The 18,144-nt window shown below is 34.8% G+C and overlaps 1 protein-coding gene and 1 long non-coding RNA gene across 2 annotated transcripts in view; both read left to right on the forward strand.

Annotated features, from left to right (window-relative positions):
- Nucleotides 1-18,144, forward strand: part of LOC106056033 (uncharacterized) — a 95,053-nt gene that overhangs the window by 7,325 nt on the left and 69,584 nt on the right. The window lies entirely within an intron of this gene.
- Nucleotides 3,707-6,266, forward strand: LOC129926152 (uncharacterized). Its single transcript, XR_008777807.1, has 3 exons — nt 3,707-3,846; nt 5,003-5,203; nt 6,219-6,266. It is a non-coding gene; the product is annotated as an uncharacterized LOC129926152 (long non-coding RNA).

Here is an 18,144-nt window from a genome sequence, read left to right on the forward strand (position 1 = left end):
TATTGAATTATGAATTTTAATAATTAAATATTATGGGATAAGCGTAGTGGTGATAATTAATAAGTCAAAACAATTTGGGTTTCAATGTTAATTAGGATTAAAATCAACCGTATATTAAAAAAAAATATCCAACAATAAAAAAATTGCACCCGATTCATGCGGTCTTCATTTAGTATGTCGTCTATCTATTGTGACGTTATGGCGGTCTTAAGCAACCTATGAGGTCGCAGTGGGCCCCCCTACTTTCATAGGCCACGCACTAATTCTAGATGTAAAGTATTAAATTAAACCATTATAAACCATTTTGATTTTTCAAAAGCTCATGGAAATCTCCTGAAAGGATGGCTGCCTGGTCGTGCGGTTTGCGCGCTGGACTGTCGTTCGGACTTATCGATGGTCCCGGGTTCAAACCCTGCCCGCTCCCATCCCCCCGTCGTCCTGCGGGAGGTTTGGACTAGTTTCAGATTCTTGTTACAGAAAAGGAATTTGATACAAACATGGTGCATGTTGTAATTTTTCCAGCCAAACGTCAAAGAAGAAAGTATTATGATAATTCTGTGGAAAACTTTACACTTTGACATACTGAAGATAACTACAGGATAAATCAGTTCTCAGACTTGTGGACACTGCAATTCAACCCTTGAAGCCGAGATTTGAACAGCTGAAATAAAACCACAATTTATTTGTTCTTTTTGTCAGCCCCAAGAGCTTTTAGTGTGATGAAATATGAAAGTTTACAGCGAGCCTCGAGCAAGCATTGACGTCATCAAGATACCAGTCAGCAGATATCTGTAGGTGAAATTAGTTCTTCTTCTGTCCCTGCTAGGCCGTCAATGTCATCTGCGAAGCGCAAGTTAGTAATTCTTCTTCCTCCAATGCTAACAGTACCTTCAAAGCTCTCGAGGGCATCTTCCATCATCGTTTTAAGGAAGATATTTAAGAGTGTTGGTGAAAGTTGGCAGCCTTGTCTTACTCCAACTGTGGTTTTGAACCAGTCCCCAATATTATTGTTGAAGTACACCGCACTGGTGGCATTCTTGTAGAGGTTCTGGATAACTTTAATTATGTTTTTATTTATGATGCACTTTTCCATTGTCGCCCAGAGTGCCCCCGTGCCATACTCGATCGAAAGCTTTCTTGAAATCAATGAAGACATGGAAAAGATTCTCTTGGTGTTGGAGATATTTCTCACATAGCATTCTGAGGTTTAGAATTTGTTCTGTTGTGCTGCGACTAAAACCTGCTTGTTCCTCTGATATGATGTTGTCTACTATCGGTTTTAGCCGGTTTAATATGATTTTTAACAGGACTTTGCTGGGATGACTTATGAGGCTGATGGTGCGATAGTTTTGTCAGAGTTTTAAATTGCCTTTCTTTGGAAGGGTTAATATGATTGATTGGGCCCAAGGTTTGGGCGATTCTCCTGATTGCCTGATCTTGTTGCGAATCGTATAGAGTGCGTTTAGTATGTTTTTTCCTGTAGAATTTCACCATATGTTGAGCGAAGAATCGGATAATCGCCAATGTTGGATACTGCCGGGACATTTAGTATCTCTGTATCTCCTGAGATTTCAAAGTGATACAACTCTGAACAGTATTCCGTCCATCTTTTTAACACATCTTTTTCCTCAGTTAAACATCTATTGTTTTTCCCTTGTATTGTGTTGGTTCTTAAATGGTTTAAGGTAGTGAGGTTCTTCACTAGTTGATACGCTTCACTAATTGAAAACCTTCCTTTTTTACCTGTCTGGGTGGACCACTTCGGGGGCCGATTTTGAGTTTGTGTCTCCACACAATCTGTTTTTGAAACCTTGTGGTTATTGTGTTTTTAAGTGATTTATGTTTGTAGTTTGTGTACACTTTATTGCGAAGATCCATGTAAGTGGTCTTAACTTGGGTGAAAAGGCAAATAGAGCCTACAATGAGATGGTGCGCAAATCTTGAATTAGGCCTATTGATTTATCAAAACCTGTTCTTGTTAGCCAAAAAATGTTATAGTGTACTGCAGTAAGCCTAGTGACGTAGGCGTTGTCAAATTTTTCCTTTGACGTCAAGTTAAAAAGTCCCATTCAGAAGGGTTGCTATCCTTTTAGTTCTAAATGTCTTTGTACAATGCGATTAGAAACGAAAAGTCTCTTAAGTTCCCATACAAAAACACGCGTAGGACGTAATCATCTTTTTAAAGTAACGTCTGTATTTCATAATATAAGATAAGATAAGATACAGTCTAGAAAACTGAAACTTACGTTGAGTCATTTACATTGCATCTTTTACCTAAAAGTATTGGCCTTTTTGGCGTGGAAAGAAAGTCTCGTGGTAGACCACTTCACATATCTAGGAAATGATGCCTCGACTTAAATAAAGTTATTACCATCTGGCCAGGGCCAGTATCGTTTTTGCACGCCTCCAGGAGTAAGTTAGCGAAATAAATCTTCCGTGAAAACGTCCAAAAAATCCTAGTTGCTTTCTGTATCGTATCCCTGTCTCAGATCCTTAGATCCACAAAGAAGGGTTGAGAGAACCACTCCTTGGTAGACACTGATTTTTGTAGGTAGGCAGAGAGATTTATTTCTCGACACTCTTGCTTGGAGGTGTCCAATACTGGCCCTGACCAGAAGGTGATCAACCTTTTTTAAAAGCAAATCGTCATTTGAATCTATGCTTCCCAGATTTGTAAAGTGATCTACGACATTAAGGAAGGGGGCGGGAGGTTCCATTTACAGTGATATTGATGCTGAGTAGATAGTAATATCTGGAACTATCGTTTTTAACTAAAAGAGGCGGCGGCGTATGCAGAATTTGATGACCAGAGCGCTCTGTGAATGTAATAAGAATGAAAGTTACACTATAAAAAGGGTATTTACTAAAGTATTACGATACGATGCGATTCATGTATTTTCATTGTTTTTATTTTGTATTTTAATATTTCTCAGATTCTTACAAACACTTAGTAGATTGATTAATTGTGTAATTATGAAATAAAAAAATAATTGAATTTGCCGATGTATGATTATATTATTGTGTTTTTAGTGTTTTATAAACTGTTTACACTTTAATTGCGGAGAGCCGTGTAGGTGACCTTTACTTTGGTGACTAGACAGGCGATTAGATTTATTCCGCCAAACTCTCGCGCTACTGGCCCGTGCCAGACAGTTATTAACTTCCTATGAAATCAATTCGTCATTGGATACTATGCTTCCTAGATATATGAAGTGGTCATGGACATACGGTGGCGAGACCGCATTACAAACAGCGATGACCTTGCGAACGCCAGTATGGACAGTATAGCGGGACTTCTTATGGTCTGACAGTCACGCTGGGCAGAGTACGTATCCCGAATGGGGAACGAACGTATGCCAAAGGTTGCTGAAAACACATCTGAGACCAAAAAAAAAAAGTTTCCTCTACCGAGGACAGACATAGGCGGATATGCAAAATCTAAATAGACCACCGGCGGACAATGGTTATAGCCTACCTGTGCTGGAAGTTGCGTAACCACGGGGAATACTGCATTCCTCATTAATCTTCGGTCTCTTGACAATCATTATTATAGTTTATTTTATTTTAATGTATATATTTTTCAAGTTTTATGTTTCATTGTTCGCTGATGTATATGTAACCAGAATAAGAAAAAATTGCAAATATAACTTTCATAATGATTACGTCTATAGTATTTTGTTGTTTTTTCTACAGAAGATCTGACAGTCCTTGAAAACTCGATTTTATTACCAAATGATAATGTACTTACAGACAGAGATGATACAACTTGTTTGAGCCAACCAGTAACTGTTACTTTTAACAGAACCTATGTTTTTACTTGGCTGAGACTCACAGTCAAAGATCCAGGTAAATTGAATTTTTTTTTGTGCGTAAAAAAAAAATTAAAACAAAATTTCTCAGAACACATTAAAATGACCATTGATTTTATATTCAATTATTTCACGCACTCTGCATTATATAATCTCTACATAGGTAGCCGGGTTTAAATCGAATTTGAGAAGAAAAGGTTTGGTAGGTTGAAGTCAGGAAGTTTCCGAAACTGTAATGAGTGTCGAGCTAATAACTTGAATTTCCAGGGTTCCATCCCCATTATGGATCCTATCAATGGAATTGTATATATATATATATCTGTCTGTGGCATTTTACGTCTCGAGAGACGATCTTTTCCCTTTGCAACTTCTTGTGTGACTAAAGAGGCCAATCCTTGATACACAGCTGCGATCGCAGGTTGGGCATATATAATCACCAGGCGCCGTTGCATTTTCACCCTTCTTTCTGCTTCTGTTGTGTATGGCATCTGCAATCTGTGACCCTTCCTTTACGCTCTCTCTCCATGTGGATCTGTCCAGTGCCACCTCTTTCCAGTTGCCAGTGTCGATTTTGATGAGATTCATGTCACGTTTGCATACATCCGTATAACGTAAAAGTGGACGACCAGTGGCTCTCCTGTCTTCTATTAGATCGCCATATATAGTTTAATAGTTATAACCCTGCAATTCACACGGCCATGTTCCGTCCAAGTCCAAGCCTAGAGCCGATATGAAGATTCTGTGCTAAGGACAGATGTTTTTTTATGTGCTTGTGATGTCCCGTGAATACACATCTTTGCCGCGTTGAGTTACCTCCCTCAGGTTATTACAATATCTTTGTAACATTTTTTAGAACTTGCTAAACTGTACTTATAAATATTAGAAAATAAAACTTAATAATAATATATATATATAATATATATATATATAACTCCACTCCCCCTTACTTTTATTTGTATTATTTCAAACATGGTGTTTTATGAAACGATAGGGTTGCATAATTGATTTCGAAAAATAAAAGATTATCTTTTGGACCACTAAAACTAACAAAAACCTTTTGCGCCTTAGCTTCCAATTTATGTTTAAATTTAATTTTCATAGCCTTTATAGTAATTAAGGTCTAAACGTGACAGACTAGTCTTTGTTTTTTCCGCATAAGGTTGTAATTACTGACATAACGTTTTACCTTTCAGCTGTGTTACCTGGATTTACTATATATTTTAGTAAAACTACAGCAACTATAGGCCTACCTAAAATAGAATGTCTGAACCAGAAATATTTTCTTGTGGACAATGCTACACTAGACATACAATGTGATCTGACAGAAGCTATTCAAACTGTTATCATCAATGGAACAGGACAAACATCGCTTTGTTCATTGTATATAAACGGAGGTATAGAAAATATTTTTTACTAGTCTTTAAAAATTCTATTAAGTCGCACTTTATTTAAAAGAAAACTTGTCATTTTCAGTCATAAGAATATGAATTTAACAAAATTTCAATATTCGTTTGATTTTGCTTCTGAAATATTGGAAAATGATCTAGATTTGATCTTTAACACTCGCGATAATTATGACAGGGCGTGAATCAGCTCTTAAAATATCAAGAGATAGATTTAAAGGAAATAAAAAAATAAACAGAAATAGAATATAATCTAGATTCATATATAAAAATTTAGATCTAGTAGAATTTGTTTCTTTGAATAAAATGTATCTATTTTTTTTTTCAATTAGAGTTTCGAATTTCCGAAAAAGTACGGTTGATAACGCCTAAACATATTTCAGTTTTTGTTTAAGTTTGTGGGTACTTGGCACACACTCACACACACACATAAGCGCACTAATTTTCGTAATCTTTTAGACAACAATAGTTATGCAAGAAATTAAACAAACTAGTTATTGTAATGAATGCATAGCGCATTAGTAAGACATGACATTTTTTCGATTGTATAAAAAAAAAGTATAAAGCTATTAAACGTCAATGAACAACATGTGGTGGAACCAGAGGCGTAAAGGGCAAAGTACTTTATTGGCTTCCCCCCCCCCCCCCCAATTTTTTATAACATCACATAGAAATATAGACTGCGTGTGGCGCCCCCTCCCACCCCAGAGGATAGCTCCCGAGGCAGCGTGCCCCCCTCATAATGGGCGGGACTGTATTGTTTTGGGGCAAAAATAAAATCTGTTTTTTTTATTTTTTGCTATTCTATCCTGACTCAATGTCAATTTTTTTTGGAAATTCCAGTTGGCAATCATAGAATTATCCTATATCTTAATTGTATTTTGATCTGTGAGAAAATTAAATTAATTACCCCTGTCTTTTGTGATATTTTTTTTATTACAAAGGAAAATGTGATTTTTTTTTCATGTAAATGACTTTACTGTCCCGATTCACTATTATGTTACAGGTCGTAACGTTGTTCTGAAACAAAAGACTTGGCAAACAACTACTTACTGTAGTATATCTGGTGCTTCTAAAGCTGTAGATGGAAACACAAACTCAGATTTTAGTGCCTTGAGCTGCACACACACAAGTAATGGAGATTTAAAACCAATGTGGAACGTCACATTCCCACTTTCCGAGATCACCAGATATGTTTTATACAACAGAAATAGTGAGTTTATCTGCACTCTTAATAATCAGTCTTAACAAGGTGCCAGTGGGTCTGTATTTAAGTTTATAATATTGTTTCCCTCTCTTTTAAAATCTCGAATTAGTTTAAGAAAATAAAATAAAATAAATAAAAAAAAATGAATAAAGTAAACTTGAATTTATCAATACATTTACAACAAAAACAATAGAAAAAAAACTTTAAAAAAACTCATATCTAATTAGAAGAACACCAAATCAAAGGCATATATATATATATATATATATATATATATATATATATATTTGCCTTAGTTTCGTTAAATTTTAGTTATAGGTTTTCCTTCTGTTTACAAAGCTTCTTTAATTTCTTATTAAACCAGCATTTATTCATTTTTTAACTGAAAATTCGGGCTATTCGCGTCTGACACATATATAATTTTTATATGCAGCAACATATCCCATTAGCGTATATTTAGTAAATATCAGAATAAATAGCCAGAGCAATTTTATGTTGGCTGTTTTTCGGTTTTAGTTTTTTAAAGAAATAGTCTAAATTTGGTTTAAAGAAAAGCCTTAGGCTTTACAATAGTTTATTGATTAATATTCATTAGCTAGATCTAGCCTTCTAAGTCTGTACAAATGGTCCTTCTTCTCTAGTGCTATTAGAGCATGGAATGGGTTGCCTGAGCTAGCCAGGAAACCAGTGACCTAGCGTAAGATGTAATTATCTTCTATTTGAAGTAACATATGTATTATATAAGATAAGATACCTATCACACGTAATACTATCATTACAAGCAACGCTTGTACATAGTGCTTGGCTTATCAATTTAAGCAATTTAGGCAAAGTAAGCTATAACTTAGAGCCCTCGCTTCCTTTAGTGCTAAAAAAAAAAAATTACAAGATATTTTTAAACGTTTGGAAGAAAGAGGACAATAACATTTGTCATGTGTTTATTAAAATGGGCTCCATACCATTAAAATGCTTAGCTTAGGATCAGGTCAAAAACAGGACATACTTATACAAATTTTGAAACACAAGAAAAGATGATCAGGTTTTTAATATTACCATAAAATTAATTATATAGGTCTTTTCAAAGAAACTCTTGTGTAACAAAATCCTTATTAGAAATATTAAACTTTGTACAAAAATATAGTTCTACTAGTCAACCCGTGGCGTAGCATACACCACTATTTTGCAGGGCTGGCTTTAGACCACTACAACCTATGCGACGGGAGCGGGTCCCGCACTTTTAAGTATTGGAAATCTCCCAAAATTATTAAAATCTTCTAAAAACTCATAAAAATCTCTTGAAACATAGACTAAATTGACATTTAGAGGTGTCTTTAAATATGGAAAGCTCCAATCCTACGTGCGATAAAAAAACATTATATAATACCAGTAATTGAGGAATCTGGTGAAAAAAGCTTCTTTCGCCTTAAACTAATGAACAATTATTGATAACTATAATTCTCGAAGCATTGAAACATTTGGTAAACCTTGCTTGTAACCGTGATATATGTAGAAAACATGATCGCTATGCTGAAGGCTCGTAAAGTAATTCTGTACGTAGTAAACAATGAATATAATGCAAAGACGAATGTATTTTCTAATACAAACTCTTAAGTTTCACTTGTTATCCGTATCCCTACCCAAACTTGGCCCGCACAATCTGTCTCGCATAAGAAGCCGCAATTATTAGGTCCGGCCCTGCTATTTAGTGACTATTGAATACGGAGAAGATTATTTATTCTCCTCCTCTCTCCCTCTTTTTTTTTTTCGCCGCAAAAGCTATATGGGGTGACTCTAGCCCGACTTGCAGAAATACAAGTGTTATCTTTCCATTACTTTTTGTGGTACCTGGCATGGTTAGGCCATGAAGAGAATTATATATATATATATATATATATATATATATATATATATATATATATATATATATATATATATATATATATATATATATATATATATATATATATATATATATATATATATAGGGAGAGAGAGAGAGAGAGAGAGAGAGAGAGAGAGAGAGAGATTTTATTTTAATTCTATTTCAACTTTTTTTTTCTTTACTATTGATCTTGGGCCCGGGTGTGATGAAAGCTATTCTTTTTGTATCTTTACCTCAATTTGTGTAAAATGAAAGCGTTACAGTACATTTTAAATCCTTTTCTTTTTTAGTTTACATGGAAAGACTCGCAGGGTTTGACTTAGTTGGAGAAAATTCTGGATCTCAAATGTTTAACTACACCGACCCGTCTATCCCTGCTAGTGCTTTGCCTGTTTATATTGTTGTTGATCCTGCAAGGAACAACCTAACCCAAGTGAAGATTAGCACAAAAGAGCTAGTAACATTGTGTGAAGTAGAAATTTATGGAGGTAACAGAATTATTAATAAGTGTGAATGTAACAATGAAATTTTAACAATTGTAACAATGAAATTGGAATATTGTTATGTCATTGAATTTTCAGAAATTATATCTGACAACGCAGCTCAAGCTCCAATAGAAGCAGAGGATAATACTTTTGCTGAAGAATTAATATAATATCTTCATTAACAAATATAACAAATGCTTTTCCTTAAAATCACAAAGCTTACATTAAGCATAGTTGTATCAAATAATTACGATAATGTAATAAAATTAGTCCTTAGATTAGTAATAGATCTAGAGTAACAATATAAAAAAAAAAACATTCATAAAATTTAAAAAAGAGGGAACGACCAAATTGTAATTTTTGGCTAAAGCCTTCTCAAGCCAACACGCTAACCACTCTGCTAGTAGAGAACCAATGAAATCTATTGTTTCTATAGTTTTTTCTTTTTCTTTCATGGTGTGTTCACTAAGACTCAGAAGACGACATTTCTACTATTTCACTACCCCTGTTATGATTGGGCTTCAATAGCTTTGTGGTTTGTTATAGAAAATGTTGTTTTTGGTATAGAGGGAAATGCATGGTCTTTTTATATAATTCAGTCAAGTTTAAAAAAAGTAAACATTAATTTAATTTAAAGAGGTCAAAATCAACGATGGCATCGTCGATTAGGAGAGAAAGAGTTAATGCGAATACGTTTGCTAGTGTAAGAGATCTTTTGATTGGTAACCACATATGTAGATTTGTGGGGGGTTTTTCACTAATAATGTAGATATGTGACATTTAATGATATTTGTTTATGATATATTTTCTATCTATAACTACAATTGAGGTAGATAATAACGTTTTTCCTGCTCCACGTTGTCCATTTAATCAATCTGATGTAAATGTGTAGGTATTTTATCGGAAATATTTCCCCAGAATGCCCAGCTGGTACATATACTACAACAGATCTTCAATGTACCAACTGTCCAGTAAAATGTGCCAACGTTTGCGATCAGGATAGTGGGCTATGTTTCGACTGTAATGGTTACAGTGACCCACCTAATTGTACTAACGGTAAGGGCATATACTATCTCTTATAGTCTTTCAAAATGTGAATGATATAGATACTCAGTTTTGATTCCACTTATATTTGTATATACATACACACAAACACACATACACAGGGCTTTTTTTTAGTGACGTACGCACCGTACGGCGTACCGTCACTTTTTTGAAAATATATTACATTTCTTGTATTTTAACGTATATTATTAATTTTTAGTAGTTAAAGATATGTAATCAGTACCGGCACCTTTTTTGTTTTACAAAAAATAAGCACTACACACACACACACATATATATATTTTGTATAGTGCTCATGTAAAACAAATAGTTGCCGGTACTCAGTGATAGAGTGCCTAACTTTTAACTACTAATAAAATTAATAAAAAACGTTAAAATAGAGGAAAAATAATAATTTTTCCCTACATTGAAAAAGATTTCGGTAGACCGTACCGGTGCGTACCGTCACAAAAAAAGCATTGTATATATATTATATAATACAAAGCATAATATATGTATGTATGTATGTCTCGATAAAACTTTAATACTTGGCATAAATGTTTATTGGCTACACGCTGAAACGGTACCGTAGCCCTATCTTATCTTATATAATAAAGACGTTACCTCTAAAAAGAAGATGATTACGTCCTACGCGTCATGCATTTAGTCATGCATATTAACCAATGATTTAAATTCTGCCAAGTCACTGGTTTTCCTGGCGAGCTCAGGCAACCCGTTCCATGCTCAAATAGCACTAGGGAAGAAGGAGCATTTGTACAAATTTGTCCTAGCATATGGGACGAGGAATTGGCCTTTAACGAGGAATGTGCCTTTATAAAATATAAAACAAGCTTAAGACCGTCATAAAAAGTTAACATGAGGGATCTAAATCTAATTTTAAGAACTACACTTCGCAAAGATAGGTTTTTACATTGACACATGAAAATACAACCTATATTCCATTAATTGTATTATTTAATAAAATTAATCTTCATATTTGTGTTTCAAAAGAATTTTGTATATGAAGTCGTTTGTTAGGCCTGTATCTAAGAATTTAGACATCCTGACGTACTTTATAATCCCATTTATTGCCGCGTTTCATTTATTAGACAAGACCGAAAGGCTACGCATGCACAGAACTTAAAATCTTTCTAATCCTTAATTTAGTAGGGTCTTTTTTTTTTTTACTTTAAAACACGAACTTCCAAAATATAGTTATTTCATTTTATTATTTCATAAAAATTAACCTTCGAAACACACTATGATTAGAAAAGCAAGATGAGGCCCTATAATGGGAATATTAAATATTATATAAGATACTAACATACAATAATTAATAAGCTTTTTCAGCCCTTGAACTAATTCTTATAATATATAGATCTACATCTTTCGTAATAGTATCTAGACTCTAGATCTAGATCTAAGTTAAATTAAATACATGTATGATCCAATATACACATACTAATATCTAGTGTATTGTGTGTTGTTTTTGTTTTTGTTTTTTTTTAAAGTATTTTTTAATGTTTTTTTTCTGGTTCAGAATGTACATTGGGTCGATACGGTATAAACTGTATGCAAACGTGTGAAAATTGTGTTAAGAGTAAATGTCATCGTGTATCTGGATTTTGTCCAATGTGTAAACCTGGATATTATGGAAACTCATGTGATAAAGGTAAGAGTTTTCACATTCTCACTATTAGTAACAGTGTAGGACGACATAAAAATCTCATTATATAAACTAATTGTTGTTATCGACATTAAATTATCGAAGGCCTAACGTCATACAGCTGTTGGGCCGTTGGGCTATCGATTGAGATAATCCATTCAAAATTTAAACCCACCCATTGACCAAACTTCTAAAATAGAAATCCCATAGACCCCTTCATGGTTGACTAATAAATCCAAATTAAATTTATCGCTTCCTAATTAAAAAAAAAAAGACCGAAGAATACTACAAGTTCACTTTATGGAACTGCAGGAGAGCTACGGAGACTGTGGCACCATCTACACAGACGGATCCAAAATGGAGGGAAAGGTCGCGTGTGCCTGCTCCTTTCGGAACAAAACAATCTCCCGTAGACTCCCCGATGGCTGCTCCATCTTTACGGCTGAGTTACATGCAATATCACTTGCACCTATGGCCGTAAAATCATCAGACAGGGGCGGATGATGACTGACTTTCCTCTGGTACATACGAGCCAAAAAAACAACCTTAGGGATGTCACCTTCATCTGTATTCCCTCTAATGTGGGCATAGAGGGAAACGAAACGGCAGACAATGAAGCAAAGAGAGCCCTAAATCATGCGGTGTCAGGAACAAAAATTCCCTGCTCGGACCTGAGACTGAGTATAGCCTCTGCCACCTATCCAGAGTGGCAGGATCGTTGGGAGGCTGAGACCCACAACAAACTCAGACAGATTGTGGCGGATGTCAGGTGGCGGCCGACATTTAAGGGTCTGACAAGGCTGGAAAGCACGACCATGTCCAGACTTAGAATTGCTGACACATACATCATGCACTACTTTGTGCTGAAGAGAGAGGAGCCCCCACTTTGTGAGTACTGTGACTCTTGTCTCACCTTGGAAAATATCCTCATTGATTGCCCCAGATACTGGATATTAGGGTGAATTTTGGAGCACACAGCTCAAAACCGCTGATCAATGTCCACCCTGGAAAGGTACTGGGCTTTGTCCGGGAGGTGAAGTTGTTTGGGAAGGCTCGATTTGTGATATGGCAAAGAAATTGTGAACATACAATATTTACAACAGATTTTTTTAAACTTAATAAAATTTTACTACCTTAACTCAGTGGCGTAGCAAGATACCCGTGGGCCCGGGTTCAAGAATATGTTGATGGTCCCCTCCTTCCCCCCCCCCCCCATATGACAAATATTTTGTGTGACAAAAAAATTCAGTAGTTTGTATGTATCGGTACATTTACTAAAAGACATTCCTATGGAACTTCATGAGCGCAGCTGACAGCATCTTTTAAGACCATGTTTAAGTACGGTTTAGCAATTGTGAACATAATGCGCAAGCGGCTGCTTTTGATGAAGGCTATCGTACTGTCCGCTCATATTGAAAAACAATCATTGCCTTGGCATCGTAAGTAATTTAAAGAAAGATGGCGATATTTTATTACTTAGAGTGTCTTAGAGTATATGTGTTCAGTCAATCCTGCAGACTTCTGGTTCTCACAAATATAAAAACCTACAAAAAATTACTATATGATCGGAGTTCACAAAACATTTTCAGAAAATATTGCACATTTAATGAACTAACAGAAGACTAATGCAACTCTTCAGATTAGTAGTCTTTATCCGATCGTTCATTTTCGTAATTACAAAAATATTCCCAGAAATGAATTCGGGTATATAACCTTCCTTAAGAAATTATTTAACCGAGCGAGTCTCGGCCACCTGGTACTTGTTTTTATTTCCAAAGTGGGCTAAGAAATAATTATTAATTAAATTATCAATTTCTAACTTACGCTGGTTTTAATTTCTTTAAGTCTTAATTATTACAATCAAATTTTGAAATTTTAAAAGCATTACTTCAAAAAAAAAAAAACGAACATGATCGGAAATGAATATGCGGTAAGCAGTTTCGCATTTTATATTTTAATTCTTATTCCGCGCAATTGAAAAAAAAATAATTTTAACAAATTAACAATATAATAAATTAATATTGAAAAAGGTGCCGGTACGTCGTACCGGTGCGTACCGTCACAAAAAAAAAGCAATGAAAAAAAAAATATGTATATATATATACACCACCTATTTCGAATCTACCCCCCCCCCCCCCGCCACCTATATTGCTTTGTAGATTAATTTATTTTAACATCTGTTGTCAGTTTGCAATGAAACCACATATGGACAAAACTGTTCGCTTAACTGTTCCACAAAATGTAGTGAACAGAAATGTGATCCAGTCAACGGAGAGTGTAACTTGTGTATTCCAGGTTATACAGGAGACTTCTGTAATCAAAGTAAGTAGCAGTCTTCGTTTATATTTTTTTTCTTTTTTTTTGTCTCTTATTCCACAAGATTAAACAATAGTTAAATGATCTTGTAGTCTGTCTCCTTGTGTTAAACTATTATGTTAAACGATATGGTAGTCTGTCTCCTTGTGTTAAACTATTATGTTAAACGATATGGTAGTCTATCTTCTTGTGTTAAACTATTATCTTAAACGATATGGTAGTCTGTCTTCTTGTGTTAAACTATTATGTTAAACGATATGGTAGGGTGTCTTCTTGTGTTAAACTTTTATGTTAAACGATATGGTAGGCTGTCTTCTTGTGTTAAACTATTATGTTAAGCGATATGGTAGTCTATCTTCTTGTGTTAAACTATTATGTTAAACGATATGGTAGTCTGTCTTCTTGTGCTAAACTATTATGTTAAACGATATGGTAGTCTGTCTTCTTGTGTTAAACTATTATGTTAAACGATATGGTAGCCTATCTTCTTGTATTAAACTATTATGTTAAATGATATGGTAGTCTATCTTCTTGTGTTAAACTATTATGTTAAACGATATGGTAGGCTGTCTTCTTGTGTTAAACTATTATGTTAAACGATATGGTAGTCTATCTTCTTGTGTTAAACTATTATGTTAAATGATATGGTAGGCTGTCTTCTTGTGTTAAACTATTATGTTAAGCGATATGGTAGTCTATCTTCTTGTGTTAAACTATTATCTTAAACGATATGGTAGGCTGTCTTCTTGTGTTAAACTATTATGTTAAACGATATGGTAGGCTGTCTTCTTGTGTTAAACTATTATGTTAAGCGATATGGTAGTCTATCTTCTTGTGTTAAACTATTATCTTAAACGATATGGTAGTCTGTCTTCTTGTGTTAAACTATTATGTTAAACGATATGGTAGGCTGTCTTCTTGTGTTAAACTATTATGTCAAGCGATATGGTAGGCTGTCTTCTTGTGTTAAACTATTATGTTAAATGATATGGTAGGCTGTCTTCTTGTGTTAAACTATTATGTTAAGCGATATGGTAGTCTATCTTCTTGTGTTAAACTATTATGTTTTTTAAACGATATGGTAGTCTATCTTCTTGTGTTAAACTATTATGTTATTTAAACGATATGGTAGTCTATCTTCTTGTGTTAAACTATTATGTTAAATGATCTGGTAGGCTGTCTTCTTGTGTTAAACTATTATGTTAAACGATATGGTAGTCTGTCTTCTTGTGTTAAACTATTATGTTAAACGATATGGTAGTCTATCTTCTTGTGTTAAACTATTATGTTAAACGATAGGGTAGTCTGTCTTCTTGTGTTAAACTATTATGTTAAACGATAGGGTAGTCTGTCTTCTTGTGTTAAACTATTATGTTTAACGATATGGTAGGCTGTCTTCTTGTGTTAAACTATTATGTTAAATGGTATGGTAGGCTGTCTTCTTGTGTTAAACTATTATGTTAAGCGATATGGTAGTCTATCTTCTTGTGTTAAACTATTATGTTTTTTAAACGATATGGTAGTCTATCTTCTTGTGTTAAACTATTATGTTAAATGATCTGGTAGGCTGTCTTCTTGTGTTAAACTATTATGTTAAACGATAGGGTAGTCTGTCTTCTTGTGTTAAACTATTATGTTAAACTATATGGTAGGCTGTCTTCTTGTGTCAAGCTTTTATGTTAAACTATCTGGTAGGCTGTCTTCTTGTGTTAAACTATTATGTTAAACGATATGGTAGGCTGTCTTCTTGTGTCAAGCTTTTATGTTAAACTATCTGGTAGGCTGTCTTCTTGTGTTCAACTATTATGTTAAACGATATGGTAGACTGTCTTCTTGTGTTCAACTATTATGTTAAACGATATGGTAGACTGTCTTCTTGTGTGAAACTATTATGTTAAACGATATGGTAGTCTATCTTCTTGTGTTAAACTATTATGTTAAACGATAGGGTAGTCTGTCTTCTTGTGTTAAACTATTATGTTAAACGATATGGTAGGCTGTCTTCTTGTGTTAAACTATTATGTTAAATGGTATGGTAGGCTGTCTTCTTGTGTTAAACTATTATGTTAAGCGATATGGTAGTCTATCTTCTTGTGTTAAACTATTATGTTTTTTAAACGATATGGTAGTCTATCTTTTTGTGTTAAACTATTATGTTAAACGATATGGTAGTCTATCTTCTTGTGTTAAACTATTATGTTAAATGATCTGGTAGGCTGTCTTCTTGTGTTAAACTATTATGTTAAACGATATGGTAGTCTGTCTTCTTGTGTTAAACTATTATGTTAAACGATATGGTAGTCTATCTTCTTGTGTTAAACTATTATGTTAAACGATAGGGTAGTCTGTCTTCTTGTGTTAAACTATTATGTTAAACGATAGGGTAGTCTGTCTTCTTGTGTTAAACTATTATGTTAAACTATATCTAGGCTGCCTTCTTTTAGCCATTTACAGACTTCTACCTTAATTGCATTTGCAAGATGGCTTTCTGGTCGTATGTTATGCGTTCTGGACAGTCCTCTCGATTTTCCCTTAAATGTTTAGATGTTTGCTCAGGTTCTAGACCTGTGTTGTTTTGCGAGTTCTTAATTACTAACTTGACAAAGGGTTAGAATTTAGAATACACAAAGTGACACATATGGTAGCAGACGATATTTATTGAATGTAAAACAGATAATCTCATATGAATCTTTACAGCCGTTAGCTGCTAGTAACAGGGTTTTAAATAATTATAATAAACATAAATAAATGGACTACCAACTTTGCGCACTAAGCTTCTATAGTTCTTTTCATTTAAATAAGTCCCGTTCACCGAGCGTCATTGGTTCAGAGTAAGGCGTTTATCGGTTGATTTTTTTTTCGTACACAAAGAAACCATTATCACCACTTTTACAGCAAACCATGAGTGGAAACTTAATTGTCATAGAAGGTGTTACAAAGGTAAGTGTGCACTAATCAATTTTTGACTTAGATCTATAACTGATTTATTTTCTCAGTCAATAGAGACTAATTAGCCAAGCCTGTATTTTGTGTATTTACTTGTTTACGACAATGTGGGAAGCGTGGTCGAGAGGCTAAGTGAGCTTGAGCTTGGCTTGTCTTGGCTACCTAGAAGAGGGCTCGAGGTTCGACACCCGACTCGGGCAGAGTTGCGTTTACTGAGCGCCTAAAGGCAGCACGGAAAACCAACTCCTAGATACCCCCTCCCCCCCACTGGTCCACAAATGAGATTGGACCAAAGCGCTCTGAGCATGTTATAAGCATGAAAGTAGCGCTATATAAAAGCTATAATAATAATTGATTGAATTGAGGTATGTGAGATTTTTAGTTGGAGTAAAGCAATAAATATAGACCAAAAAATAAAATGAAATCAGCTAGACAACATGATACATGGGCGTAGCCAGTTGTTTTTTTTCCGGAAGGATGGATTCTACCCCCGCCCGCGAAATATCTATGTATAAATATAAATATATATATATATTAATGTATATTTGTTTGTGTTTGTATACTAAATTAATCTTAAACAAACATTCTGACCCTTGATTCTTTCGGAAGAAAATTATTGTGCCCTAGAATATGTTCTTCCTGAACTTAGTGAAAAAAGTGTAGACTCCACGCCATTGCTAGCAAGAAGGTCTGTGGGAGCGCTGCGAGCTCCCCCAGCGCGAAGCGGAGCCCCGCCGCCAAGCACTATTTCCATATTTAAAGCCAACGAAATGATTTATTCTGAGGTATCTACAGTACATTATCCTGCTATTTAAAAAGTTTTATTTAAAAAACCTCATGTGCTATTTTTAATCACTTTGACCCTGCCGCGCCGTTTGGCTCATTTGTCAGAAAGCTGTTTCCACAAAAATCTGTCACTGGTAATGTCTGAAGCCTCTTCCCACCTGCTCTGATGACCTCCATGAATGTGTGGCGTCAAGTTGTCACTGTTTGCGCTTTCCTCCTAATGGCCTCCATGTCATCGCAACTCTTATTATGCATAATTCATTTTGTGCGAGAACATGTCCCGAAAACCTCATTCGACGCTCTGTCACAACCTCACTACGGGGTCGACTCCCAGTTCGGCATAGGATTTCCTTGATTGAGATCCGATCTCTATAACTGACACCTAAAATCTGTCTTAGCCATCTTTGTTCAGCCACATTTAGTGTTTTTCAATTTCGGCAGATGACTATTCACTGCACTTTATTAATAGAGCCCAGCCATTGGTAGACATGTGTAACCTCTTTTGGCTACGCTCTTGAAAATGGGTGACTGTAGTTTGCTTCAGATTTATATCGAAAACGGACGTTTTATCGTCAAAATCATTTGGGGGGGGGGGGTTAA

The sequence above is a fragment of the Biomphalaria glabrata genome, chromosome 5 (genome assembly GCF_947242115.1).
Source record: "Biomphalaria glabrata chromosome 5, xgBioGlab47.1, whole genome shotgun sequence".
Taxonomy (NCBI): Eukaryota; Metazoa; Mollusca; class Gastropoda; family Planorbidae; genus Biomphalaria; species Biomphalaria glabrata.